This window comes from Parus major, chromosome 2 (assembly GCF_001522545.3).
Source record: "Parus major isolate Abel chromosome 2, Parus_major1.1, whole genome shotgun sequence".
NCBI lineage: Eukaryota > Metazoa > Chordata > Aves > Passeriformes > Paridae > Parus > Parus major.
In genome coordinates, this window is record NC_031769.1 from 46365365 (window position 1) to 46393336 (window position 27972).

The window sequence follows — 27972 nt, forward strand, 5'->3', positions numbered from 1 at the left end:
CGGGCGGCAATGACGGGTGTGGCCGTGGGCGGCCGCCGCGGTAGGAGGTGTGGGTGTGCGCTCGCTGTGCGGGTCGCTGTGCTCATTGACAAGAAGGTCTCAACGACTGAAAAGCTGAAATGCTTCTCAGCACGGGAATTAAAGCTTTGCTGCTTGTGTTTCTTGTCTCCGTCACCGTTGCGTGGGAATGCCGCAGTGTAGTTATCCCAAATATCCCTGTGAGGTTAGGAAATGCTGTTTTATAACCAGAATGATTTGATAACCGGAATCACAAAGAATCACGAAATCACAGAATAGTTTGGGTTGGAGAGGATATTAAAGTTATCATCTGGTTCTGTCCCCCTTGCCAAGGGCAGGACCATCTTGCAGCAGGACCCGGTTGCTCAGAGCCCCATCCAGCCTGGCCTTGAGCAGTACCAGGATGTGGCATCCACAGCTTTCCCAGGCAACCTGTGCCAGTTGCCTTCACAGTAAAGATTTTCTTCCTCGTGTATTTAATCTAAACCTACTGTCTTTTAGTTTGAATCCATTCCCCCTTGTCCTGTCACTACATGCCCTTGTAAATAGTCCCTCTCCATCTTCCTTGTAGGTTCCCTTCAGGTACTGGAAGGCTGCAATTAGGTGGCCGTAAAGCCTTCTCCGTGCTGAACAAACCCCACTATCAGCTTTTTTACTAGGACAGCTGCCCCATCCCTCTAACTGTCTTAGTGGTCTCCTCTGGACTTGCTCCAACAGGTCCATGTCCTTCCTGTGCTGGGACTCCAGAGCTGATGCAGCCCTGCAGGTGGGGTCTCAGCAGAGCAGAGCAGAGCAGAGGGGCAGAATCCCCTCCCTCACCCTGCTGGCTGCGCTGCTCTGGATGCAGCCCAGGACACGTTTGGCTTTCTGGACTGTGAGTGCACACAGCTGGGTCATGTCCAGCCTCTCATTCACCAGCACTTCCAGGTCCTTCTCCCCAGGGCTGTTCTCCATCTGTTCATCCCCCAGCCTGTGCTGATACCATGGGTTGCCCTAACCCAGGTGCAGCACCTTGCACTTGGTCTTGTTAAATCTCATTAGATTCCCATGGGCGCACTTCTTGAGCTTGTCCAGATCCAGCTGGATGGCATCCCTGCATTGCTCAGCTTGGTGTCATCTGCACATTTGCTCAGAATGCACTCAGTCCCCTTGTTTATATCATTAGTGGAGATATTAAATGACAGTTGTCTCAATATGGACCTTTTATGTTGCTCAATAATTCTGTCTAAAACCATAAAATAAGTTTCTGAATTTCCAGGTTTGCACTACAAACTTCTAATCATCAACATGATTTTTCAGTTGCTGGGAAGAAAATACTTCAAGGATAGCTATCAAGGTGGAGGGATAAAATGACAATGAATAAGGGAAAAGTTCAGTTCATGGTACTTCTACTAAATCTTTACAATAAAAGTTGGCCACATTAACTTGACAAAAATTTTAAAATGCTTATAAAAACCAAAAGTTTTCTCTTGAAAAAATAATGTTTCTTTCTATTCCCTTCTGTCATCAAACACTGTATGTAGCTACAGAAAGCTCAAGGGTTTCAGACAGGTTTGATTTTTCCAGTAGATAGTGTCCCTTTAATGCCAAAAAGTCAGACCTTTAATTAAGCTGGAGTGAGGCATGAAGAAGTTTGCTAATGAAGAGAGGACCATAAGGAACTCCAGCTTCTGAAGGGAAAGATAAAAAGAAAAGCCTGAAGGAATATCATTAGCCCCCAGGACCTAATTCTCCTGTTTGAATAAAACACGGATGAAGACAACTAATGTTAGAATTTGCAAAAGCAGAGGAATCAGTCCTTATTTTTATGTTTATTGACTTTCAATTACCTTTCTCTACAACCACACTTCATGTTTGAGATGGACCATGAGACCTCAGGTGTGTTCTTATGGCACCTGCTATCTTTGAGATGGATTGCTTATCAAATTGTAAATGTGGACAACTGGTACTTGATAGCACCTTCAGCTACAACGCTTGACATGCTCATACCAGCTTCCCAGTTCCCTTCCTTGTTATATAAGAACAATTGTTTGCTCTTGAAATTCTGAACATGCTGTCACTACCAAAGCATGCACTTGGAATTCCTGGGAATTTCCAAGAATAAACTAGAATTTCCAAACACTTGACAAATATTTGTACATAAGGCAATGCACCAAAATGGGTCAGCTAGCTGATCATGAGCACTTGGAAGGATTAATATGCTAAAATCAAGGCAAATAGTCTATAGAATTTTTCATTCAAGGTGGTTGCTTGACAATTTTGTGGTTTATAAATACACACAGGATTTCTACAGCATGTATTTTAACTACTATAAAAAATTTCATACTTGGGATGACTGAGAAATCTCCTGAGTTAGAACATGAGAACAGTAAGATCTCTTCTGTAGTGGCATTTTAGAAGCGGCACGTTACCAGCTCCATGAGCAGATCCCTGCATTGTGCACAGGCCCTCAGTGACACTTGCAACAATCTCATTTTAGGACTAAAACTGAAAACCTTGTAAAAATGGCTCAACATTAATTTATGATCCAGAAAATCAGGCTCATAGAATTATAGAACGATTTGGGTTGGAAGGAACCTTAAAGATCTCCAAACCCCTGCCATGTAGGCATAAATGTCTTATGAATATACATTGTGAGGCGTCATGTCTCACCAGGAGTCCATTTGATATTTTAACATGCAAGAAATTGTCGTTATTCTTAATACTTGTCTGTCTTGACATACCTTGACGCATCCACAGTAATCTTTTTGCATATTTGTATCATCTGTGACATCTCTGTAATTCCGAGGAAAAATTGTGGCAAATTTTTAAGAATGTCAAAACCGTTCTTTTTTGTAAAGGAATTAATGCATTAAAATATTATAAAAGACTGAGGGATCATCTTCTGACTCTTGAAATGTCTAAAACAGGTACCTGATTTGAGAGTTGGGCCTTCTTATACAGCCACTAGCCTATCCACGGGAAGATTCATAGCCTATGAGATTCTGCATCTCCAGGCTCTTAACTAAGGCACAGAGGATACATGTATGATTAAATTATTAGAGTATCCAAAGAGGGCCATGAAGATGGTAACCTGTCTACAAGGGGAATTCATACAGAGAGTGGCTGAGATCACTTGTTCAGCCTGGAGGAGAGTGAGGGGAGCCCTCATTGCAGCCAGCAGCTTCCTCACAAGGGGAAGCAGAGGGGCAGGCACTGATCTCTTCCCTGTGGTGACCACTGACAGGGCCTGAAGGAACAGAATGAAGCTGTTCCAGGAGAGGTTTAAGTTGGGCAACTACCAGAGGGTGGTTGGGCAGTGGAACAGGCTTGCCAAGGAAGTGGTCACAGCACCAAACCTGACAGAGTTCAAGAAGAATTTGGACAATGTTGTCAGGCACAGGGTGTGATTCTTGGGGTGTGCTGTGCCAGGGCCAGGAGTTGGACTCTATGATCCTTGTGAGTTGCTTCCAATTCAGAAAATTCAGTGATTCAGTGATTCTAGTCCATGCTGATATCCATTCATTATGCTGGAATAGATCAAAATCTCAAATTATTGGCAGTAAAATACCATCTCTTTTTCCCAATTATTTTTATTAATTTATTTATCTCCTGATAAGGTAGTATACAGTCTAAAAATTTGGATCATTTCTCTCTTTCATTCCTCTGCAGAAGCCAGCAGGACACAGCTTATGCTCTGTAACATGAAGTAGAATCACAGCAGTTGCAAGCTGGGTTGCAACTAACAAATTCAGCCTCTTCTGTTATTTATACTAATAGTAGGGGTCATGTGAAATGTCTGACCTGTATGTGGGATGACAACCAGAAAGAACTTGAGAACCTCTATGCTCAGACACATCAGTTTTCTCCAAGACTTTTTAAAAACTCTGCCTTACCATGAAACAATCACAAGGATCCCCACATTCCTTCTCCAGAACAAATGACTTTGAGAAAATCAGTATTTCGGTCCTTGCCAAGATTTTTTCTTATAAATCACAGAATTTACATTTCAGTTAATGATTTGGAAAACTTGATTGATAGGGAAGAAAGAGTGGGTTTGTGCTATTTGTGCTCCCTTCAGTTGTATATATGCAGTCAGAGTGGTTTATTCCTGAAGAAAACTAAGGGAAAGGTCATGTTCACATGAGTTTTCTCACTCTGGAAGTGTGTATCATCTCCTCAGTACTAGAAATATTGCAATTCCCAGTAATCCACAGTACTATAGGAATTTCCCTAATGGATTTTCGTCAGGAAAAATGTCTCAGTGAGCCTTTTTGCTGCCATATTAACAATACTGACAAACAGGTTTGACTACACGTCTTTTGACAAGAAGTATGTGACTTGTCAGTGGTATTTCTGATATTTTTGTAAGCAAACAAGCTGAAATGCATGTTTTTAAATATAATAATGGGCTTCTCAGTTTTGTGGTCAGGACTTATATGGTTATGTTTCCTATATATACCAGTTGATCTTCCCTCTAATCTTTCAACTCAGTGGCCAACTTCTATCAAAAGTCACAAGGGCTAACAGTCAGATATTACATGAAGGCTGCAAGAACTATGAGGCTATTGAGAGAGAGAGAGAGAGAGAGAGAGAGAGAGACTTTACAAAGGTATTCACTGATAAGAAAGCTAATAAGCTTTCTATTTTCTAGCCACCAGAGAATTCAAATGGTGCAGACTAAGAGGGAAATATAGAATTACTTGTTTTCACTTGCAAATCATGTAAAGAACGAGACAATTTAAGGCCCCACAAGTCTGCAAGGGGTGGCTGGCAGACATTTGGCAACATGGAAAAGGGCTTCTAATGCATTCAGCTGGGCTATGCAGTTTCAACAGTGGAATAAAGTCCTACAAGACCAAGATCTGGTTTCAACCAGGAGTGTGAAGATGGCTTTATTGGCAATTTCTGAACAGACTTTTTACTGTGTACAATGCTGCTAGCAGTGGTGATCCAGTTGGAGACATATAGGAGGCATAACTTCTTGAACTGGTTAAATGAAAATGGGATTTATCTACAAACATTTTTGTCCTGATGGCATCTCCATGATTGAAGAGGAATAGCAGTTACCTGTGCATTTTCCTTCTTACATGCCAGATACTCCGAAAAAGACAGGTAAAAGAATGTTCTGGTATTTTATTGTTTTCAAGGAAAATTTAACAGCGAATATGCCAGGTAAACAGCTGCAGGGATAGAAAAGTTTTAGGTGAGCACTAGATTTCTGGAATAGGACTTGAATGGACCCTTCTTTATCTTGTAAAACTGCAGTATTTAATAGCTAGATCTCTCTGTTACATGGTGTCAAATCAGATCTCTGATTTGATCTCAGACAGACTAGGGTTGTACAGAATGTCTTTTAACTTGGAGATCTAGCACTGGGTTTTATTTGAATTTTTTTTGTTTGCTATTTATTATTCCTAAGCAAGAGCTCAAATTACATCTATATTCTCAATAACTTGTCATCCATTTTAAGCATTATGATCATTATCAAAACCATTGTTAAAATGTCAACAAATTGTTTTGTTGCGGCATGCTAAAGAAAAATTATTTAAAATACTTAATTTAAAACATTTAAAGCATTGCTAAAATGGCCATGGGAAATCTATTAAAACTGTCTATTATCTCGGGGGTTTTTTAGAAGAGCATCTGTTTCTGTAAAAAATACTATTTGCATTTATCAAATTCCTTGCCTTTTTAAATTTCAAAAAATTCTAAGACACTACAAAGAAAAATTGGAGACAAATCAGCATTTCTACAAAGAAAGATCTCTTGCAAAGCGGTAAATACAGGAAAGTCTACTGATACAATTGATTTTTAACTTTCAAAAGGCCTCTGACCTTACTGCAGACAGGAGGCTACCAATGAGATCAGCACTGTGATCCAACTTCTGCTTCCATCAGTAGCATTCTTTACTCATGTGACACCCCATTAACATCAAGAGACCTATCAGTCTGCCCACATGAAAGAAATTGCAGACAGTTCCCACAAAGATGCTGATAGGGTAGTATATGATAAAATGACACTGAGACCTGACAAAGTGTTTCTCACTCTAAATGTTTCCTTGTTTTCTGCTACTTGCTTGACTTCCTTTTGAGGTTTATAAGACTATTCTCCACACTGCCTGGCTGTAGACCAAACAACGAGCTGCTCATGTTTTACAGATATGTATGAAATGTGGGAGGTGAATAACTCTTTGCAGGAACTGGAGCTTCTTTGTGCATCATGGCACAGCCCAAGCTGCCCCACAGTTCTGGGTCCATAACCATAGAAGCAATAAACCCGAAAGGATCTCTCATAATTTGAGAACAAAGTGATACTTAATTAAAATAAGAAGAAACCAAGTGTGACTCTTTTTTTCATAGTTCTTTTTACAACAGTGTATAATTAGTCTTTAGAACTTGTCATCTAAAGATACTCCCAAGCCCCAGTTTTGAGGGCAGTGTCAGGAAGCATTTGATTAGTTCATGGCAGGAAAGGAGTAACTTGTCCCCCAGCTAAGAACAAACCAAGTGCAGACTGAAAAGGTGCCTGCTTCATTCTCCATAGCATACAAGCTATGTTGAAGCACTTCCAGTAAGAGTATCATCCCTTTTACCTCCAGGAAGCAGTAATGGACTCATCTGAATCAATGGCAATGTAAAATTTACTGCCACTGAAAAGATCACTCCTTCCTATAGTCTTTATTTTTTTTCTTTGAGTGTGTTCAGGGCTAAAAACCTAAGGAAATAAAAAACAAGAGACTTGATGATAGCCAGAATTTTTCATGCCCAAAGGAGAAGTTCCTCTGAAACCCGATAGGTTCCTGATTTACATTTCAGGGGCTCTGACAGATATTTTTTAATTGTTTTATCTTTTCTTGTGCAAAGTTTCTGTCAGCATCTCTAATTTCAGCTCAGGATAACACAAGCAAAAAGAAGAGATGCAGGCATCTCCTGGCACATTGTCAGACAACTGGCACCTGCACAGTAAGTGTGACATGCTCCAGATACCTTGGATTTTTATTCACTTCAAGTACAGTTGATTTTTGTATGTATGCTGGCCAGTTATCAGGACATCAAGGCATCACTTGATCTGCACTACTGCACATGCACTCAGGTTGCTAGTTATCCAGAAATCCCAGACATAAGACCAAATTCCTGCTTTTCTGTGTCAACAAAATTTACAGGGTGAGGGCAAGAAAGAACATGCATGGAAAGAATTAAGATATGTAGGTGAATACCCAGCTTTTCATGAAAGAAGGGATTGCTCCTCCACTAACCACTATGGGGCCATTTGTTGCTGAGCATTTCCCCAGCTCCCAGAACATGGCACAAAGGAATTACAAGGACAGAGCAGTGCAGCACTTCCAGTTCCAAGCCTTCTTCACCATGCTCCGTGCATGGCATGGCCCAGCATCTTCTTTCTGTGGCACCTGTGGGACAAGGAATATAATTAGGCACGTGGTTATGGCAGCAGTGTCTGGATGAGAACAAGGCATGGCGGGCTCAGTGATGAAAATGCTTGGAATTAGCAAGGAAGCTCCTCCCTGCTTGCAACTCTGGTGTAGCCATTACCTCCTGGCAGTGTCCCTCAAAGCAATGCCCTTGGGATTTCTCTCTCCCCCTGTGCCATACACTCTGTGTGTCAGAGCTACACAGGTGAAAATAGCCACACAACTCATTAACTGGTGGGAAAGCATGAAATGCTGAGAATGTGCCTTTGTGAAGGGGCCAAGGAAAACCTTTAAACCTCATTCTTGTCTTTATATGTCTTTGTTATTAATTATAACAAAAATTATCAAATGCTTGCTAAATTTTATCCAGTCCGCGGAAAAGAAACCATCATTCTTCAGAACAATTTATCATTTTTGAAGTTCCAGTCTTACAGGTTTGCAGATGTCACTGCACATGACCGGAGACTTACAGACTAACTAATAACTTTACTCATGAGCAGTCCCAGGAGACTTCATGCATACATTTCAGTACACAGGTATTTACAGAAACAAGATCCAGTTGTCCTGGGAATCCATGTATTTTGTATATTTATAATTTATTATGTCTGAGCCATTGTATCATGTATGTTGTGATGACACTCTCATATATTTCTGACTGGAAACAAGCTGGTTTAGATTTTGCTTCCAAATATTTTGTTTCCAAATGCTTTTCTACTCTTGTTTGTCTTTTTAGGTGTCATCCTGACATCTGTACTCTGAAAAATATAACCTTCTCAGTCTGAAATGCTGTTCTTGCAGCTGAAAGATTTTATAATAACATCTCTCTCCACTAAACATCACACTCTTATTTAAAGAAAGATTTTACAGGTTCTTGAATATCATAAGAAGACTCTTGAGTCTCAGTTTAAAGTCTCAGAAGCTATATGTGGAGCTTTACACTGTGTTCTGAGAATCTATAGTCATGTCTCACTTACAATGGCAGATACAATAAAAACCTAGGAGGGATATTTTGCCTGCAGTTCTGGATGCCTTGGCTTTTGCTTTTTCTAAAAATTGCAAAGAGTGAATTCAGCCTATAGGTTGTATAAGCAACAGGGATTAAACCTATTTACAATTTAATTCAAGCCATGCTGAAGTAGTTGCAAGAGGAAGAAAGACAGAATTTCCTCATAGTGACACTTCAAAGAGAAGTCTAAGCCGTGTATATCTGGATGCTCCAGTTCTAGCAAGGAATCCTGTGTGTATGTAATCAGTCTTCTGCCTAACAGAGCACTTAGAGTTTCCTCAGCAGCACTGCAGGTCACACGGCTCCTCCTAAACCCAAGGGGGATCATGGGGCTTCATGCACCATTTGTGAAGACCAGGTTCTACAAGCTGTCGTGAGCATTCTTGGGCAGAGTCAATTGCTCTGGCCAGTCTTGATCCCTACACTCATTTCATAACAATGCCAGACTTCTTATATTACAGTCTGCTCTTTGACTACATTTGCCTGAGTGCCTTTTGGACTGTTCAGCCAGCTACTTGTGCAGCAAGTATGCCCGGTATTTTCTCAGTTTGCTGGCACAGACATTGTTCCTGCTGAACCTTGTAGGATTATTAACCAACAGAAGGTTGCTAAGAGGGAGCTTCTTGACATCTATCCAAGATCTAGGTGTTACCATAACACAAATGGTCTTTAAAAATCAGTATTTCATGCACTTTCACTCCATTTTCACATCTGTCATTATAAGTTGTATGAACTTGAAAGATTCTATGTTTGTTTGCTTTAATGAGAGTCTTTGGCAAGACAAGGACTTCCTGCAAAGACTCCGTGGTCCTAGGACATGCAAGCCCTCAGGTCACATTGCACATATCAAGCATATCAAACACCATTTTCAAACGCCTGCATCAGCACACAGCCTACAAACAACTCCTAAACACAATTAAAAATCCTCAATAATTCCCAAGTCAATGATTCTCATGTTAAAGATTCCCATCCCCTTATTTTGCCAGGTTGCTCCTATAACATTGTGTTGATGTCCATAGTGTTTCTCTACCTTCTTACAAAGTAATCAGTGTTTGGCAAACACCAACCTTGCTTCTCAACCACGAGATGTGATGCCATCTCATGCTTGGGAAAATATATGGCACATGCTTAGGAGCACTTCTTAATACAGGTACCTAACCAGATGTCACAGCGATGAGTAATAGGGAGGCTCAGCAAGATGCTGATCAGCTATTAACTGTGTGCTTCAGTAATTAGCTTCTGCTGAAAACCAGTTCTCCATAAGCCACAATTTTAGGATGGAAATGGCAAGTTAAATGAGAAGCACACAAATATGCTGTGGTTAACTTTTTCAGTCAGTAGATGGCTCTATTGCTTCTAGCCACCTTCAGGGAGCAACACTGCATTGCCATGGCCAAGAAGGAGAGCACCCTTCCCCAGGGATACAAGGAGCCACTGACAGTGCACACAGACCTTTTCACTTCATTGTTTCCAAATGGTTCAATTTGCACACAATATTGTTCATCGATTTATTTTTTTGAAGGTGTTTGTTAGTTGCATAAAATCTTTGTAACTCTCTGGTTGTCTGTGCATTGCTGTTTCATAGAGCTTAACTTAATTACCTGCTCTTGACATCACCATAATTTCACAGCAACAGGTTACTGATGTTCCAGTGTGAAGGAACTGGTTATTTCAACGGCTTAGAAGTGGACTGAGAGTTTCTTCAGTTGTGAATTCATAGTCACTGTCCTGGTTCCTTCTCATTCTCACCTTGTGCAATTGTGCAAGTGATGGTCTTCCTGTCAGCATAAAACATGGCAACACTCACATCACCAAAAAATTACAATTGCTTCATTGATTAGCCCCAGCAGAGAGAATGAATAAGCACAGAGTTCAAGCTACTCTCCCCTTCCAAAGAAACAGTCACACAAAATTGGAATTGTAGGAGACTGCCAGGGCAGCAGGAGGAAGCTTGCAGTGTTAGGCTCCTTCTATTCTGCAGATAAAAAAAAACATTTCAGTTACCCAGAAAATCTATTAATGAGTTTTCTCATGCATTAAATGACCACACAAAACCCTCTTCCCCTCTGTCCTAAAAACACAAGCCAGCATGATGCCAGAAGAGCTCAGTGGTGGCAGAATTTGAAATGGGCACAAGGAGATTATATTGGCTGCAATGGAAAGAAATTTAAAAAGAGACAAGTTTATTCTTTGGCAGTTGTGGGAAGATACATCAAAACTAGCAGCAGATGTAAAAAGTTCAGGGAAAAATAGTAAACACTTTCAGATGCAGGTGGATTAATGTCCAGAAGGCAGTAATCTGAGTTCCTGGAGCAAGGAAAGCAGGTCCTGTAGGCAGGATCTGAAGTCCTCTGGAAGCACTGGGAATGTTTTCATGGATTTCAATAGCCCATAGAGCTGCCAAATGTCATGCATTTTACTCAGGCTAGTGAGGACCTTCTCACGCTGGCCTGGCTTTCAGCTGGTTACTCAGGCACTCGGGCTGGCAGTGGGAAAATGCGTCAGGTTTTGGCTTGTAGTGCTGTCTTATGACTGTTAGGGGCCCCCATGGCTCTGCTTCTGTGTAATCATGACCTGTCTGTAACTGGAGTATGGCCCTAAGCAGTGGACCTGATCCAGGACAAGGGCGTCAGGATAAAGGTTCCCAAGCTGACACATCTATTGATGGCAGGATCCCCAGCATTTTGCTCCACAGGTAAAGTAGCTTCTACCTCTGGAAAGCCCAAGTCAGAGCGCTGACTGCTTTTCTCACCCTGCAACGTCTTCCTCATTCATCATCCTTCTGCACTGGAACCACTTGGGTCTGATGTTCTCTGTGCTTCCCTCCTGATGGTACTGTCAGCCTTGGTGACCATCTCTTCCCATCAGTTCCCTTGCTACTTGCCAGCAGCACGCATATAGTAGCCCCCTCCAGCACTGCACTACCCCACACCTCTGCTCTGCACTGCTTAAAGTAATGTATGTTGCCTGCTAGTCTGAAAATTGTTTGCAAGCATGTGTAAAATTGCACACAGGGAGCATGGCACCTTTTGGAATCGCTGTTTCAGTCCCAGTCTAGGGCAACACAATGAGGACAATAATAATCACAAAATCAAAGAAACAAATTTTCAACTTGTGGAAAATGCCTGCAGTCAAGGAATGACTGCACAGCACGTGAAAATGAATGACCAAGGTCTGGAACAAGACAGGACGTATATTACCATAGGTTTCATATTGGATGGCAAAAAATATCACATAGATTGAAACAGCAGAGGAATTTATCTAGAAAAAGCTGCTTTACATTGCTATAAAAACATGGAATGTTATAAAAATGTATTCAGTGAGGGGTCAAGGGAGATATTTAACCTTTCTTGGACTGTATACAAATACTTGTGTTAGATGGTTACAAGCTTTAAAGAAGGCTGACCCATTTTGCTGTTTAAAATATTCTGAGACTTCCATGGAGACTTATCTGATGCCACCTATATATAATGACCTAGATTTTAAAAACAGTTGGGAAGCAGACGTCTGGAAATCTGCTGTGAATTTTAACATTTTCCATGCAAAGACTGAGTGCAAACTGGCAGTTTAATTTCAGTTATGAAGGACCAAAATGCTTTTAGGACTTCCCAGTTATATAATTAGGATAGTCTTGCTTGGAAGATGACCATGAAGTGGAAACAGAGCCATCCTTTCCTGCCAGATTCCTGTCCTAAAGGATGCTCAGGTAAGCACAGGTCTAAAGTCATTGCTATCTAATAACTATATGGTTGTCTGTGTGCCATATCTTAATGTGCTTACTAATAAATGGGTGTCAGTGTCACAGAATTCACGGGCACCACTAGTGCCCGCTGGCTGAGTTCTCACAGGGACCAACTAATGAAGCAGTGAAGAGAATGGATGACTTTGCCAGTGTGAAGCACTCAGAATAAAACAGATACGTGATGATTAGGATGAAGCACTTTATGGGATACCTTCCCCTCTCCTCAGATTAACAGGCTTCAGTCCACAGGTTTTTCTTCCCAGCTATATGCTCTGGAGCTCACTCAACCATCCAAAGTATGGACTATGTGAAGTGGCATTTCTAGAGTTTGGCAGGTGGGCTGCCAAAAGAATCGCTTCTACTCCTATTTAACGTGAATTTCTATGAGTTGGGGAAACTAAATCAAGCAGTCATATGAAAGGGAATTACTGGCAGAAAATATTTGTGGGAAAAAAAAAAAAAGAGAGAAGGAAACTAAAATGTCCCTTTTCATATTTTAAATAGGAAAAAATATCCCAGAGCCTCATAGGCTCAGGGATACAAAGGTCAGCAGAAACAATAAGTAGTAAGTCTTAAAAAAGCAAATAATCTAGTAGAGGGGAAAAAAAATAAAATTTGTAAAAATAAGCAAAAGCAAGTTAAAGGGTAATTAGAGAGATAAATAATACTGATTTCCAAAAAAATATTTCAGCTGACAGCAAGGAGACACAAATATGTTTTTAGTGGAAGCTGACCAAAGACAACAAAAAATTGGTCCATGGGAGCATAATTGGCTTGATTGTCATAGCTCTTTAAGTAAGAGTTTTGAGATTATGAAAACAGTTGTGTGATACTACTGAAAGTGCTCATTAAAATAAAACAGGCATTTATGCAGGCTGCTAGCAAAAATTTCCTACAAAAAGGTTTGAAAAGAGCAAAAAGCAAAAGAGTTTTCTCTTCAAAAACTCTCTGTGCAACTTTTGCAGGCCGGAATGCGCATGGAGCCAGAGAAAAGTAGAATTAACTATGCACTTTCTCCCACAGTTTCATCATTAGTGAATCACATTATAATCACATTATAAAATAAATGCTCATTTTAATCTCCTTCAAGTCTCACAAGTGCTATCCCTGTTACACAAACAAGGATGACTCCAGACACAACAGTTATGTCTTGAGAGATATCGAGCTAGATCATCTTTCACCAGAACAAATAAAGGCCAGAAAAGATAAAATACTGTGAAATTATGTTATCCCTTTTTTCAGATGTCAAGGAAAATTCTGTGTTATAGTAGCAATACTGAATAAAATCAGAGCTAAATACTAATGTGATTATTGTTGTGCAGAATGATACAATGGCAGACATATGTGCTATGAATTGGAACATACCAGATGCTTGTTCAGATGAATCTTTGCAAAAATTGAGTCTAGTGCAAAAAATTTCAAGAGCTTCAGCTTCTCAGAAGAACGGGTTTTGAATTACCTCTCATAAATGTTTAGTGGATATTCTGGCATCTCTTCTTATTTCCTGACTCCAGTCCTGTTAGTATGAAACGATGTTCCTCCAGTCTCTTGAAGTCCAGTGTCAGAGGGGACTGCCACCTGGTCCCTGGTCAGAACAAACTGGTTTTGGACGAGGGAAGCATCAAGGGTATTCAAATGTCAACTGGAAGTACCAGGTGGAAACCCTGGGCAAAGGAAAGCTTGCAGTGGTGCAGCAGAAACAAACACCTGAGTAGAAGGCAAGCAAAAAATCTTGGGATGGACAGAAAACAAATGCTACCAGATGCTTTAACATCGCCAGAGTAATATCAAGTAATTTTCACTTAACTGGTCTTTCTTACAACTGCAACACAAAGAAGCTTTGCCAATGCCTCCCATTCTTAACTGCATTTTGCAGCAGAGAATTTAAACCTCACAGAAGCCAATATGGTACTGCTGGCAGAAGAATGGATTTTGCACGATTTTTTTTTTTTTAATGCAGATTAAACTAAGCTTTTTTTATTGTTATACTGTGACTTCCAGAAATTACTAGGTTTCCAGAAATTGCCTTTTATGCCAACTTTAATTATGGATAACTCAGGTAGGAAAAATGTATAACCACTAAACCATCTCATAGCTTGCAAAGTTGTCTTCCCAACAATTTCTAGTTCATGCCCTTCACAAACATGACAAGAGTCAATCACCAGAAGTTAAATGAACCACATCCTCTGTGGATATACCAGCCCCCAACCATCTGCAGAAGGCCTGAGAAAATAGAGCTAGTAGTATAACCCAGAAGGTCAATAAACTGATTCTTTCAGATCTGTACTATTTTGGATTTGGAGATAAAAGCCAGGATGTGAGCTTTCTGAGGCTGTTGTTTCTATATGTAGAGTGTTTTCACAAGCTTTCTAAAGACAATTCAGAGCTATGTTAGTATTCAGCTTTTCACACTTATTTGATATTTCCTAATTGCAATTCCCCTCAGTGACAGGACGATTGAAATTCCTATGATTCTTGTTGTAGCTGTTTTGCAGGATTCTTTTATCTACACAAACATTTCCTGTTCTGCTTTTCCATCCTCCCCCAGTGTCCTATAATGGCTTCCTATTGTCATTTTTTTATCCTTTCTTTCACTTGAGTCCACATTGATTTTCACTGATGACAACTGTGTCTGTGATATTTCTCGGGTTAGAAATACATCATTGCTTTTATCCAAGTGAAGAGGTTTTCTGTGTGCTGCTTAATGCTTTAGATAAAGTGTGTAGTGTAATGTTTTTTAAAATTCTTGACCGCATTTTAATTTGACCTGAGTTACAGCACAACTGGTTCAAGTTCTGCACCTTACCCTTTTGTAATTTTCACTCCTGGGTAGTTTATTATTTATGGAACACCATAGTTGTAATTTAGGTACTGTATAGGTGCTGTATTTATCTGTGATTTATACTTTATCACTATAATAATTTGTTATGGAGCCTGCAGTCTGACTGAGAGTTACAGACCACACAGCAAAAAACAAGGGAAAGAACAGCACTGAACAGCACTAGCATGGAAGCTAGTTCATTAAAGTCAAAGTCAACCCAAAAAAGAGGAGTCTTGAGGAGGTTCTTAACTCTTTGTTATGTGGAATAAGAGATGTACCTGAGGAAGGTCTGGGAAACAAGCCTGAATGATATTTGTCTATCCTCACCCCCACTGCTTTGCTCTGACCGAAAAAAACTTGCTTCCAGTGACTGTTTTGTCCCTCTCCTACTGGTCTTAAATCATACTAGTCACTTTTACAGCCTTTACCTCACATCATCTTCCTTTCCAGCCATAACATTTATGAATATCCCCAGATACCACCACTGGCCCTGTCCCCTTACTAGCTTTACCAATCCCTTGTTTTTTTTCTACCTTCCATTTGGGATATCAACACCATGTGCACTTAATTTGCAGCACATTTTGCTGCCAGTCACTCAAACCTGACCCATGCTACAGCCCAAGGGATTTTTCCACTAAGAATAAGGTGTGCTTTGGGCTCTCTTTGGTGCTTTTCATTTCAAAAATGTACAAGCCTGGTTCTTTTCCTTTCCCTGAAGGCCCTTCATTAAATACAAATTTCCTTCTCTGAGATGGTGAGTGACTCCATCCTATACACCTGCAGATCCTGTTCCATTAGTGGGTCTCAGTTCTCAAGTAAGAGTGCTCCTCATTAAGTTGTTTGAATTCCTTACAATTTTCATGATTATGCATGGCCACCACATAAAATATTCTGCTTTACTAAAACTAGTGGGCCATTTTTTAGGGTTCTGCATGTTGTTTAAGAGGAAGATATTGGAACATGGCTTCTCTTGCATCCAATAATTATGACAGTTCATCCTCAGCTGGAATATCTCTCCAATAGCTTTTGTCTTTTGAGAAAATAGTAGATAAAAGGTAGCTAAAAGAAGAGACAAGGGAGATAATTTAGCAGGAAATATATCCCTCCTTCTGTTGAAGGAAGGTTTAGAATAGACTATAGAATACTGGATATAGAATATAGAATATATAGAAGATATAATAGAATGGTTGCAGCTGGATGTGACCTAAAATGATCATCTTGTACAACTGCCTGACCACTCTAGGGCTGACCAAGCTAAAGCATGGTATTAAGGGCTTTGTCCAAATAAATGCCTCTTGAACACTGAAAACTGTGATGCATCTACCATCTCTCTAGAAAGCCTATTCCAGTGTTTGACCACCTTCTTGGTAGAGAACTGCTTCCCAATGTCCAGACTAAACCTTCACTGGTGCAACTTTGAACGATTCCCATGTGTCCTATCACTGGATGCCAAAGGGAAGAGATTAGCAATTCAAAGGAGTTCCTGCCCTTGCACCATCTTTTGTATCCTCTGGATGCAACCATGGACCTTCACATCCTTTTTAATTTTGGGGGCCTGGAACTACACTCATTATTATATTCGAAATTAGGTTGCACCAGCTCAATACAGTGGGATAATTACCCCTCTTGGCTGGTCAGCTGTGTTGTGTTTGATGCATCCCAGGATGAGGTTTGCCCTCTTGGCTGCCAGGGCACACGCTGCTGGCTTCTCTTGAGCCTCCTGTCAATTGGCAACCCCAGGCCCCTTTCTGTGGGGCTGCTCTCCAGCCACTCCTCTCCTAGCTTATACTTCTACCCAGCAGTATTCTCTCCCAGGTACAGAATCTGGTATTTCAGGTGGCTAAATTTCATCCCATTAATCATAACTCAATGTTCCTGTCTATCCATATCTCTCTTCAAGGCCACTTCAAAACAGTCAACAACACCTCCCAGTTCAGTATCATTAGCAAACTTGCTAATGGTGCATTCAACTCCTGCACCCAAATAGTTGATAAATGTATTGAACAGAACTGTCCCCAGGATTAAGCCCTGATGAGCACTGCTGGTGACTGATCTCTAGCCAGACATGGCCTCATTCCCTACAACACTTTCAGTTCTACCCTCCAGTCTGTTAAAGCTTGAGTAAACAATATGCACCTTGCCACCTTCTTTAAAAAAAAATCAAGCAATGATTTGCATTTTTTTTATTTTCCAGATGAATTTCTGCAGCAAATATGTGTTGTTCGCACTCTGTCTCCTCAACTGATCTGAGTTTCATTTCAGTCAAGACAATTACATCATCTCCTTTGAGCCAAGTATTCCTGGAGTGGTAAGGTGGGAAGTACAGTCATTAATGGGATTAAACCCTATCCTGCAGAAAGCAAGAAAAAAAAAGAACACTGTTCTGGTTTAAAGCAGCGATGGTATGGGGAATCACTAAGCTGCAGGGAGATACGTTCTGAGCTGTATGTATTTGCCTCTGCAGCTCAAGAGATGCATAGCTGTACAGTGGACTGGTTAATGCTTCTGAACAGCTTTCTGGACATTTCAAAAGATAGAACATTCCCATCTTCTGTTTTCGAAATAGATACAGGGATAGATTCCACAGCCACAAGAAGCAGGTTGGATTAAGACAAAAAGTATGTAACATGGCTTCATGGGTGTTTAAACACTTACCAGAATTAAGTATTACCTGGGTGCTGATATTCTTGATACTTTCTTATATATAATCTCTCCTTAGCAACTGATGGAAGAGGAAAGTCGTGATTTCCTTGAAGTGCTGTACCATCTGTCAGCTCTACTCATCTTTTCTTCAAACTTATTTTGAGGTAGCTTCATATCTCCTTCTGACGTTCTCTTTTCCCAGGCTTGGTTATAGTTGGATGATTGTTATGTTCAGTTACAGATTATGAGATAATCTATATTTCACTTTAGAAATATGAGGTATCTCACCAAGTGACACCCCACTGACACAAATGTTGATAACCAGTTTTCCACAAGGGGATGTGAAACAAGAAGATAACCAATATGATTCTCTCAGATATTTCTGCAGGGAGTGCAGATATAGCATGACCCCATTGATCCCAGATAGCTTCTGTAGAAAAGCAGCCAGATCTGAAGTTCATTTGTGTTGAGAACTGATGATAAACCTTTCAGACTTTTACCACAGACGAGAGGATCATATTCCACGATGGCCATAAACCATGCTAAGAAAGGTTTGTATTCTTGTGAAAGCTGTAAATTACTGAACCTGGCTTTTTCATATTTTTCTTGAACTTAAAAAATACAGTGATTATGCAATACAATAAATCGATTATTTTATGTTTAAATGTGATTCTTTTATTGAGTAACATCTGGATCATGTATGTGGGAAGCAATTATGCATCTTTTAAAATTCTGTGTCTGTCCTGATAATTTTAATCTTGAAAACACTGGGGTTTGGCTTTTACATTTTCTTCTTGCTGTCAGTAGGACTTTTTAGGGTTGTAATTTTAATTTTAATTATTTTTATTTGCCCTCTGCAGTCTTTCCAACAGAGCATTAAGGCAGAGGAGGTTAAAGTGACAAAAAAAGGCACATCCTCATACAATCAGGATGCTAAATCCAGCTGAGCAAAGCAAGCAGAGTGCAGATGCAAGACAGAAATAAAATATGCAGCAAACTCAGAAGTGAAAGAATAAAGAAGCCAGTATGGCAGACAGTGAGAAACTAAGCAAACACACTGAAAACACAGCCCACGAGAGAAGCAAACACACGCCACGTATAATGAGGAAGGAAAAGTCAGGCTCAGGCCATCCCCACTCATTGGCAGCACATGAAGAGAGTCAGCAAATGCGAGCTGTATGGGTTTCTCTGAAAACAAAGGCCTGATTTTCAGAAATGGAATTTTCTTCTTCCCATGAAGCAGCAGATCGCTTTGTAAAATTCAGGCCCTCCAAAAAGTCAGTGTGAATAGCAGAATGTGGTTTAGGGTTTTGTCTTCTGGGGAAATGTTTATCCACACTAACTGGGGGTAATTGGAAAGGAATCATTATAAATTATCTGTGCAACTTTGAAATTTATCTCTTGCATTGTGTGGTGTTCTGGCAGTAAAGCAAAAGTAAGTTAAGGCTGGCGGTTCAGGAAAAAAGCTGGAACAGGAAACATCAGGAAAAGTGAAGGCAGTGAGTAGCTACTCACAGTATAATTTTACAATATGTGGATGTTACACCTGGAGCAAGATGTGCACATGTACTCCTGTGTGTGTATACACACACACACACACCTTTGCCATGCAGACACTGAGGCAAGAGGCAGATAGGCTGAAGCACAAAACTGTTTAAGTGCTCTGAGCCCGTCTTCACACATGTTAGACCTCTGTCCCAAGCCCACCCACACTGAGCCCTTTTTATTCATTTTGCTAGTCTTGAAAAATGTGACGAAGAGCCCTGGCATGTAGGAAACAGCTAGTGGTTTGCTAAAGCTCTTATGGGCTGGTCTGCTTTTTTTAATCCTTTGTTAAATGTGATTGCAGCTCAGAATTCATCTTTTTTATGTTTTGCAAATTGAATTAAAAATAAATAAATAGCTAAAAGGAGCTTGCTGGAAAATTTATTTTATCTGTGTGTTGTTATAATTCAGCTAGCAAACACCAAGTTTTTCAGAGGAGAACATCCAGAGCTCATGGTTTAAAAGATCAAAAAGCAGAAACAAAGAAGCAAGGAGCTACATCCTTTGCCACCAGCCCAGAATCCATTACTAAGATTTTTATTACCAAGTCATACAAAGGCAGCAGTGACAAATTATGAGCTCAGGAAGATCTCATATATCACATAGATGGAACTAACAAAATTTTAAAATATATGTCACTTTAAAGGGTAATGAATAAAGATAAATGTGTCTTGTTCCATACTCCAGAAATGACCAGCTATTCGGAATGGGGAACAGAATAAACCTATAGTTTCACATCACTTTCAATTCTTCTACCGTAATTTTCACAGCCAGAATAACTTAATGGGAAAGTGACACAGGTCACCCATGCAATAAAAAGCTGAATGTCAGATGGTGAGAAAAAATCCCCGTGGTTTTAACACTATCAAGAGTATCAAAGGCTTGGCTTTCCTGAAGCCGGGGCTATCTACAGGCAGCTCTCATAGCATTTGCACTGGGGGAACTGCTGGAGCAAACCAGGCAAAGCGAAATGAAGCTCAAGTAAAGACCTGTTTCTGAAAGGTGGAAAGGTCTAAGCACAACAGACGCCTCAGCTTGACAAGGTAAATTCTATAAGGACTCAGACAGAAAGGGGCAATTACTGCCTTAAGCTTGAGCTCTAATCTTAAATTATAGGATAGTTTCCTAATGAGGGGGAACATTGCTGGAGACAGCTGTGGTGGATGGAAGGGAGCACTGCTGTAATTACAGATCCTTACACATCAGTGACAGAAGTTCCCAAACTCTAAGGGGAAACACCTTCATCATATTTGTTTTTGCAGAATCAAATATCATTCTCAGTTTGCAGTGAAATGGAAACATCAAGTACAGGAGCCCTAAAACTGGATTTTAGCACTACATGATGCATGTCAGGAGCTGGACTGCGTTGGCAGAGGTGAGCTGGGATCTTAACTCAGGCTTGAGTACGATAACAATAGTCAACTAGAGAAATGCAAGATTTGTCAGTGGCACTAGAGAGGGAGAAAAAAAAAGAAAACCAGCAGACAAGTCTTAGGCAGAACATCTGATATGACATAATCAGAACAAACTCGTTCCTTTCTTTCAAGATGACTGCTAGCAGCAAGGGTGTTGAATGTTTCATACACTTTCTTATAACACAGAGCATGTTACTGGACAGACTGAAAAAATGATTCTTGGTTTAACACTTTTTTTTTTTTGCCTTTGTGAGCTATACAGTCATAGACAGCAGTCTAAAACATGTGGTCTGCAGACCCCCAGGGTTCCACAGATGACTTCCAAGGGCTGCAGCAGAAATAACTAAAGAACAAGCTGTTGTCTAGTCACTATTCAAGGATCTGCATCTCATCAGTAATGTTTACAGGGGTCTACAGGTGAAGAAAGCTTTAAATCTTTGCATTTATACTATTACTAATACATGAGAAGAAATGTATGATATTTTTCCAACTGGTACTTCCATAGATGACTCAGCTCCTACTAGCATGATACACAACTATATTTTCAGAGTATCTTTGCTTCAGCCAGTACACAGAACAAGACCTGATTATGTAATTAGCAACTGTTCAATAATTTGTGTTCTACTGGTTGTTTAATGGGGCTTCAGACTTTGCTGTATTCTTTTGTAATGAAGGAAGGATTTTTTGTTCCCCATGATGTTTGTTTATTGGCACTTAACAGTATAAAATTTGAGTATTTCACAAATATTTTTTTGAGAAAACCTATGAGGTGAGTGGATTAAAAAAGGGTGGAGGAAATAAAATAATCTTGGAAGCCAATGTGAGGTATTAAAATCTGATCCTTTTAAGCACCTAATGTTCGTGATTTTTTTTTTCCATATATGAAAAACACAGCCCCCATTGACTTTAGTTAGAGCTCTGAACACTGCACTTTCTCACATCACGAGTCACATTGACCACCAGGGAAATTAGGAGCTTCCGCATAAATATATACAAAGTTTGCCTGGAATGCAAGGAGTTCTGGGACTGTGAAACAGACTCCAAGGCAGAATTTAAAATCCAGGGGCCATTTATCCATACCACATCTTCTCTTTGCCCTCAGCTTTAAGTTCTGTACTTCTGATTGATCCAGTCCTTACCTCCAATCTGTAAACTTCCCACCCAGTCCTAATCTTCTCCTACAACCTTATATAAAAGTAGTATATATTCTATTATATTCTATTATATTCTATTCTATCGTATCATATCATATCATATCATATCATATCATATCATTATATATATATATATATATATTAGAGTAGAATATAAATAGGCCTTAGTAAATCCAAGATTAATGGACCACAGACATCAGCCCCATGTACAGCTTGTTTCTTGGACCAGCACCTTTCCCCCTCTCCTTGTTTCAGCATCAGTGTTCCCATTGCCTTTCTCCATTTCTCCTGTGTTAACTCAGCCATGTTCAACCACATGTTCTCTTCGTGTGTATTCCCAAGGTCTGATGGTCCCTTCCAGCTTTTGCCTTGCACTTTACTTCATCATCAGTGTACTCCCCCACCTGTGATTCCGATTTAAAACTTTCATCCTTCCTCCTGCCACCTCCAGGACCAGTTTCCACTCTTGTGAGGTTTCTTCTCTGCAGCAGCTTCCCCTTTCCTCCATAGTGCTAGCCAGGGAAAGCTGGCTGAAAATCAGGCTGTGCCCCTCTCTCAGTTCAGATCTCAACATTAGGTGTGACCTGCCACAGAGCCAGCCTTGTAACAACCAAACAGGAGGAAAAGTTACCTTAAATTTGGACTGAAGTGTGCTTAGGGAAGACAAGTCATTAGGGAGGTGAGCTGCTAAACTGTGAAGGTTTCTGTTGAACATTTGTGAGTGACAAACCTTCAAGAGCCTCCCTCTGAGGGACCTATGGCTGCATTTGCTGAAGGAGTGCAAAAAAGAGCTCTTTCAGCAAGACCACTTCTCCCTCCTCCCCCCAGCCCTCCTGACTGCAAAGGCCAAATCTCTGCTCCAAATGCCTATGACCTGAAGAAGCCTTTCAGGCTCTATCTGAAAATTACAGCCACGCGTACTTAGGTGTACCTACCTGTAGAGTCAGACGGCTCTGAACAGTTCTAGGAGCTGAATTCAGAAGAAATATTAATTGGCTGTAAACAGGGCTTTGTGAGATGTGCAGACAATTTTAATCATACCTGGAGCCACCAGACTCACCTACAATAACTGATTTCGTTTGGAGAAACCTATACAAAAACTGTTTTGGTACAGCCTACAGTAAACAAACTTTTGTTTTATCTCCTCCTCCCCATGTTAATTGTGACAGATACAGCCTGACATCATTGCAATCTGGGAAACAGATAGTTAGGAAAGGAATTGCAGCCACACCAGCACCAAGCTTTCATCTGACTTCTGCTCTTTGATCTCTTAGCTGGCTAATTAAGAAGCTTGAATCAGCACCCTACCAAAATAGGTTGTGCCTTTTTACCATACCTGTGACCCTCAGAAAGAACAACCAGTGTTCTCACGTTCAGTGAAAGAGGCATTTCATATGAGTCTTTCAGTTCTGTTCATTTAGGTGACCATATAAATGTGTGCTGTGTTCTACTGTGGACCCTCCTCTTTCAGCATTTCCTATTTTAAGAGGAATTGAAGGGGAAAAAAATATAAGCCTTGACATCACATTTTGCAAAGGAAGCAAATGTGCTCCTCCCTAAATATAAATGAATGGCCTTTTAAGGTGACTGCTGAATTAAATTCTTGTATGATGAAATCAACAGGCATGAGAAAGTTCTTATTTCCGAAAAAGAAAAATGCTGCAGGAAAAAAAAGAAACTAACAAAAAAATCAGCCAGTGTGTGATTGAGGGCTGAGAGCTGAATAGGAGCTGTTTACACTGACTCAATAAAGATACTTTACTCAGCTTTGGTAGTAAGGCAGCTTCACAGGCTGAAGGGAAATAGGGATATACATATTCCAGGCCTGCTAAGCTTCTCTAATGCAAGACATTTGCATTTTGCTGAAGTCCTGGAATACTTCACTTAGAAGAAAGATGATTGAAACCCCAAGAACATCTTTCTGTTTATCATACATTACATATTTCTGACATACTTTGAGCAATATTGTATGCAGCCAACATCAGTATATATATATAGAGAGAGGCATATATATATATATATGCCTATATAGGCATATAGCTATATATCTATATATCTATATATATATAAGCCTGCTATAAGGTATGCAGCTGAAACCTAATTTCTGTGAAGACCTAAAATACCCTTAGGACAGGGTAAAAATAATCTCATTAGGGGAATGGGGCACGTCTGGACATTCTCAGGCTAGAAGCTCTACCCAAGCACAGCCTGTCGCTGTACCCTCACAGGGGGAAATCACAGGGAACCAAACCACCATGAAATGCAAAAATTAAAGAATCTCCTTGCAATCTTGAAAAAAATAAGCCAGAGACCTCCATGAAGGCCATAAATTTTGTAGTGCTCAGGAGGTCACTAATGGTTGATTAACACTACTGGAGCACTTTTCTCTCATTTTTCACAGTGATATTGCAGAAACATGAGAATATAATGGACATGAAATCTGGCTACATTTTTTTACCTCTCTTTATACCTGCTGCCCCAATGTAATCCTAAAACCTAGGTCCTTCTTCCACATCTTCCATTGTTGGGCCTTCTCCTATGGCTGCATTGTTGATAGAAATAATAGCTCTAGAGCAGGAGAGGTCCTTTAAGGTGTTGGTATTTTTATTATTATTCCATCACCCAGACTTGCATTAAGTAAGGTTAGACCAAATGGTGATAAAACATTGATGTCTTATCTTAACTGTTCTCAGTGTTGCTACAGGCAATGGTGCTACACCAGAGATAACTGAATGTTACGGGAGGGTGGCTATTTTAGACAATCCTACATGTGCAGGAAGGAAGGGAATGTGACACCTCGTTACAGATTTAGTTTTAAGATAAATGAAGCAGAAAGCAACTGTTTTCCTTTTTTTGAACGTAATTCCTCCTATCACAGATTTACAGGCAGAAAATTAATTACTTGGGCAGTACAAAAAAGGAATGGAGAAGAAGATGAATGATGGCTTAAAGATCTTTCAGAAGTGAGTGACTTCTATCACAATAGACAGGGGAACACTGCAGTCAAAGCTACTTTCTGTGTCATAATCTGGAGCTAACCCTGAACTGGATGTCTCAGCAGGGGATGTGACAGCACTACACCCTTTTAATTTCTCCTGTCTTCTTTGGTCTCTGTCTACTAAAAGAATGACTTCTGAGTTTTGGACCCTACATATATCTTATCCATAGCAACCACAACACTTGCCTCAGATTTGCTAAAATGCAAATCTGGAATTTAGATGAAAGAAGATGGATCTTCCCCCAGTACTCTAATTTTGAGCTTGACTGAAATGTAGAAGTAAATATCTTTGTCAGCATCAGGGCTTCCTGATGGCCCTTCCCATCCTACAGCCTCCAGACTCTGGCTTAGCAACCCATGACCTTTGCTAGCAATCAGTGGGAAAGCACTGAAGAAAAATTTCTGAGTGATGACTCACTCTACCAGAGCTTGGTTGCTCTATCATTTTCTTATGCTGCTGATGGGAAGATATTTTCTATTGTGAGAGGCTTGTTTTCCTGCTCCATAGAAACAATGATCCATAAGGATTTCCTGAGGAGCGACTTCTCCTTAGAGTCTCTCAGTCTTCTTGTCTCTTAGCCCCTGGAAGACTAATTGAATTACCCATTACCCAGTGACTTATAATCTTCCTGTTCCCTCCTGTGTTTTCAACACCTACTTTAATGCAGAGGACTCCTCACTGGACACAGGCACTGGGGAACAAGGAACTAATGAAAAACTTTCACAAATCAGCAGAGGAGGTGGAAACATGTAGGACCCACCAGAGGAATCAGGGGACCCATGTGGAATACAGCATGGAGGATTGCACTTGGACTTGAGCAACACAGTCCTGGCAATGCTGGAGTGTAAACTCCAGCTTGGAACAGCTGACCCTGATGAGGGTCATGGCAGAGAACTTTCTTCTCTGATCAGAAATAGCACTTGGGGCTACTTAAGAAAGCAAAGGCACAACAGCAGTCAAGGTTTATCTGTTTGGGCAGAAGTCCCAAAGCCACTACATTCTTCCCCTTTTATTTACAGCCTTCGGTGATGACTCCTCTCCTCTGATGGCTGCAGACTGTAACGTTTCACTGCAAGCACAGCTGGCTGTTTGGGGTGGCTGACACGCAGAGCTGCACCTGCTAGAATAGATGCAAAGAAAAGAGATGTGTTCTGAGGGATACAAAGGCATTGTCTGACCCGTGATGGATTGCATGGGCAAGAGTTTCTTAAGACCATCCTGTGTGACCTCCTGCATTGATCATCTGCTGGCTCCTGGTTGGGTGACAAAGCCTTTCAAGATGCTACCAAACCTATAGAAATTACTCTGATCTGATGGTGAGTATTGGTAAATACGTGTGTGTGTGCCTTTAGATTGGTGGTGTGGAAGAGATGTCAGTCACACTGCATAGCTCACTATTGTCCCTTTTTTCTGCTCCCAGGAGGCTGGGAGAAGCAGCTGTACTGCAGAGATGCCAACCATCAGCAAAATACAGCAATTGTTTTATGAGTTTAATGCTATTTATCTTCTAATTTATTTACCAGAGATGCATGTAATGCTGAATGAAAGCCAGTTTGCTGAGGAGAAAAGGTCTTGAAAAAACCCTTCCATTTTGTACCCTTCCTAATGTATTTTTCTTATTAAATAGAATTTTTGTTTGTTTGTTTTAGAATATTTAGGCTTCATTAAAAAAAAAAAAAAAAGAAACAAGCAAGTGAGGGTGGAGAGCTCAGGCTGTGAGGAGATGGGATCAGGCAAAGGAAAGCAGGCCAGCCAGGTCTCATCTTGTTTCTAATTACTTGCCCTACCAGGGACAGAGCCCCCCGTTTGCCCTGGAAGCATATGGTTCCTGCTCCAAAGGTTCATATGCCAAGGGGTGAATGGTCACTTTGTGTAACTGTGTCTGAAGGAGTTCAATCTGATCTCCAGACAAATGTGAGAAAGCTGCTGGCTTGGTATTTGCTATACACTTGGTATTTGCTATATACTGCAATCTCCTGTGTTTGCTACAGGTATTTGTAATGGCTGGGACCTCATGGTGAGCACTGCCAGCTTCTGTACCAAGTGGAATTAATTGCAGGATAGAGGCCCACTGAGGAACAGATAAGAGGGATCTAGAAAAATGACGGAGGCCAGCTTGCATTAGATAAATGGTGGTGAGAAAGCCCGCATTAATAACAGTAATGTAGCTGTGTTTCCTGAAAAGAGAGCAAGAAATGTCCCTAGTGTGAACATACTTCTTGTTGGCCAAAACACATTCTGAATTCCTCAATAATCAGGCAGGAAGTGGTAAAATCCATCAGACAAAATAAACAATATGTTATTTTTTCCAACACTAAAAATATATTTTTGGGTCATAACTATTACAGAAAAAACATTTTATGGACAATCAGATTTATTTTTTCTGCCATACTAAAGTTTTCAGTGATGTACAGCAAGTGGAATTTCTATACACAAGGAGCTTTGTTTCCAAGCAGATCAGTACTTTACCTAATAGGTGCATTATTCAAAAGTACTCACTGCTCTTTCAAAAACTTGCTCAAATAGAAATTATGTTTTAGTAGCTTCCCAGTCAAGTAACCAGAGAGAAAAGCGGAATTATAATAGCCATGAGTTTTTTGCTTTGTGTAAACAAAGCTGAAGTTAGGTAATTTCTGATTTGTTTTTGTCACTTTGTGTGATTTTGTCTAGTTTGCACCATAAGTGAAGTCAGTGTTAACTCTGTACCACAACAGGTCTACAGTCTTCTATCTACCTTGCCTTGGCTGGTTGTTCTGAGAGCCTCCTACCAAGATTTCCTGTTGCCTCCATTTTAGAGCGGTTCTGTCTTTTCTCTGATGAGTGGAAGTTAGTAAGACCCAGCAGATGCTGCTGCCTGAGTAACACTGTGATTCCTTCCAGCTTCTTTGCTTGTACATCAAGAGGAAAGAGGATGCTAACTTTATAACTTCTCCCCATTGTGCTCCAGAGGTTAGGCACCTTGCCATATACAGATGTTATCAAAAATGGAATCATTTTATAAATAAACTGTGAATTAACAAAGGTCTACATAAATGTATGCTTTGGTTCAAGACCGATGTATTCCATTCTTGGAGAACATTCTCTAAATAAACTGAACATTTTCATTTTATACTTTGTTATGATTTATCACATTGTGGTTTATTTAAGGCTTTCAATGCTCTCTCTTCCATTTGCTGAACTTTAGATATGGAATTAAAATACGCTTGACTGCACAGTCT

General features: G+C 40.3%; 2 long non-coding RNA genes across 8 annotated transcripts; one reads left to right on the forward strand and one right to left on the reverse strand.

The window, feature by feature from the left end:
* Positions 1-4405: 4405 nt before the first annotated feature.
* Positions 4406-27865, forward strand: LOC107200950. Of its 7 annotated transcripts, none has more exons than XR_004495866.1 (6): positions 4406-5112; positions 6889-6962; positions 17193-18192; positions 18502-20561; positions 25774-26070; positions 27469-27865. It is a non-coding gene; the product is annotated as an uncharacterized LOC107200950 (long non-coding RNA). The 7 variants fall into 7 exon arrangements; XR_004495867.1 differs by lacking the exon at positions 6889-6962 and having other exon boundaries at positions 4407-5112; positions 17193-17311; positions 17463-18192; XR_004495868.1 differs by lacking the exon at positions 6889-6962 and having other exon boundaries at positions 4407-5112; positions 17193-17306; positions 17463-18192.
* Positions 6940-17184, reverse strand: LOC107200952. Its single transcript, XR_001519890.2, has 3 exons — positions 13637-17184; positions 10037-10213; positions 6940-7408 (listed from the first exon to the last, which is right to left on the reverse strand). It is a non-coding gene; the product is annotated as an uncharacterized LOC107200952 (long non-coding RNA).
* Positions 27866-27972: the final 107 nt, after the last annotated feature.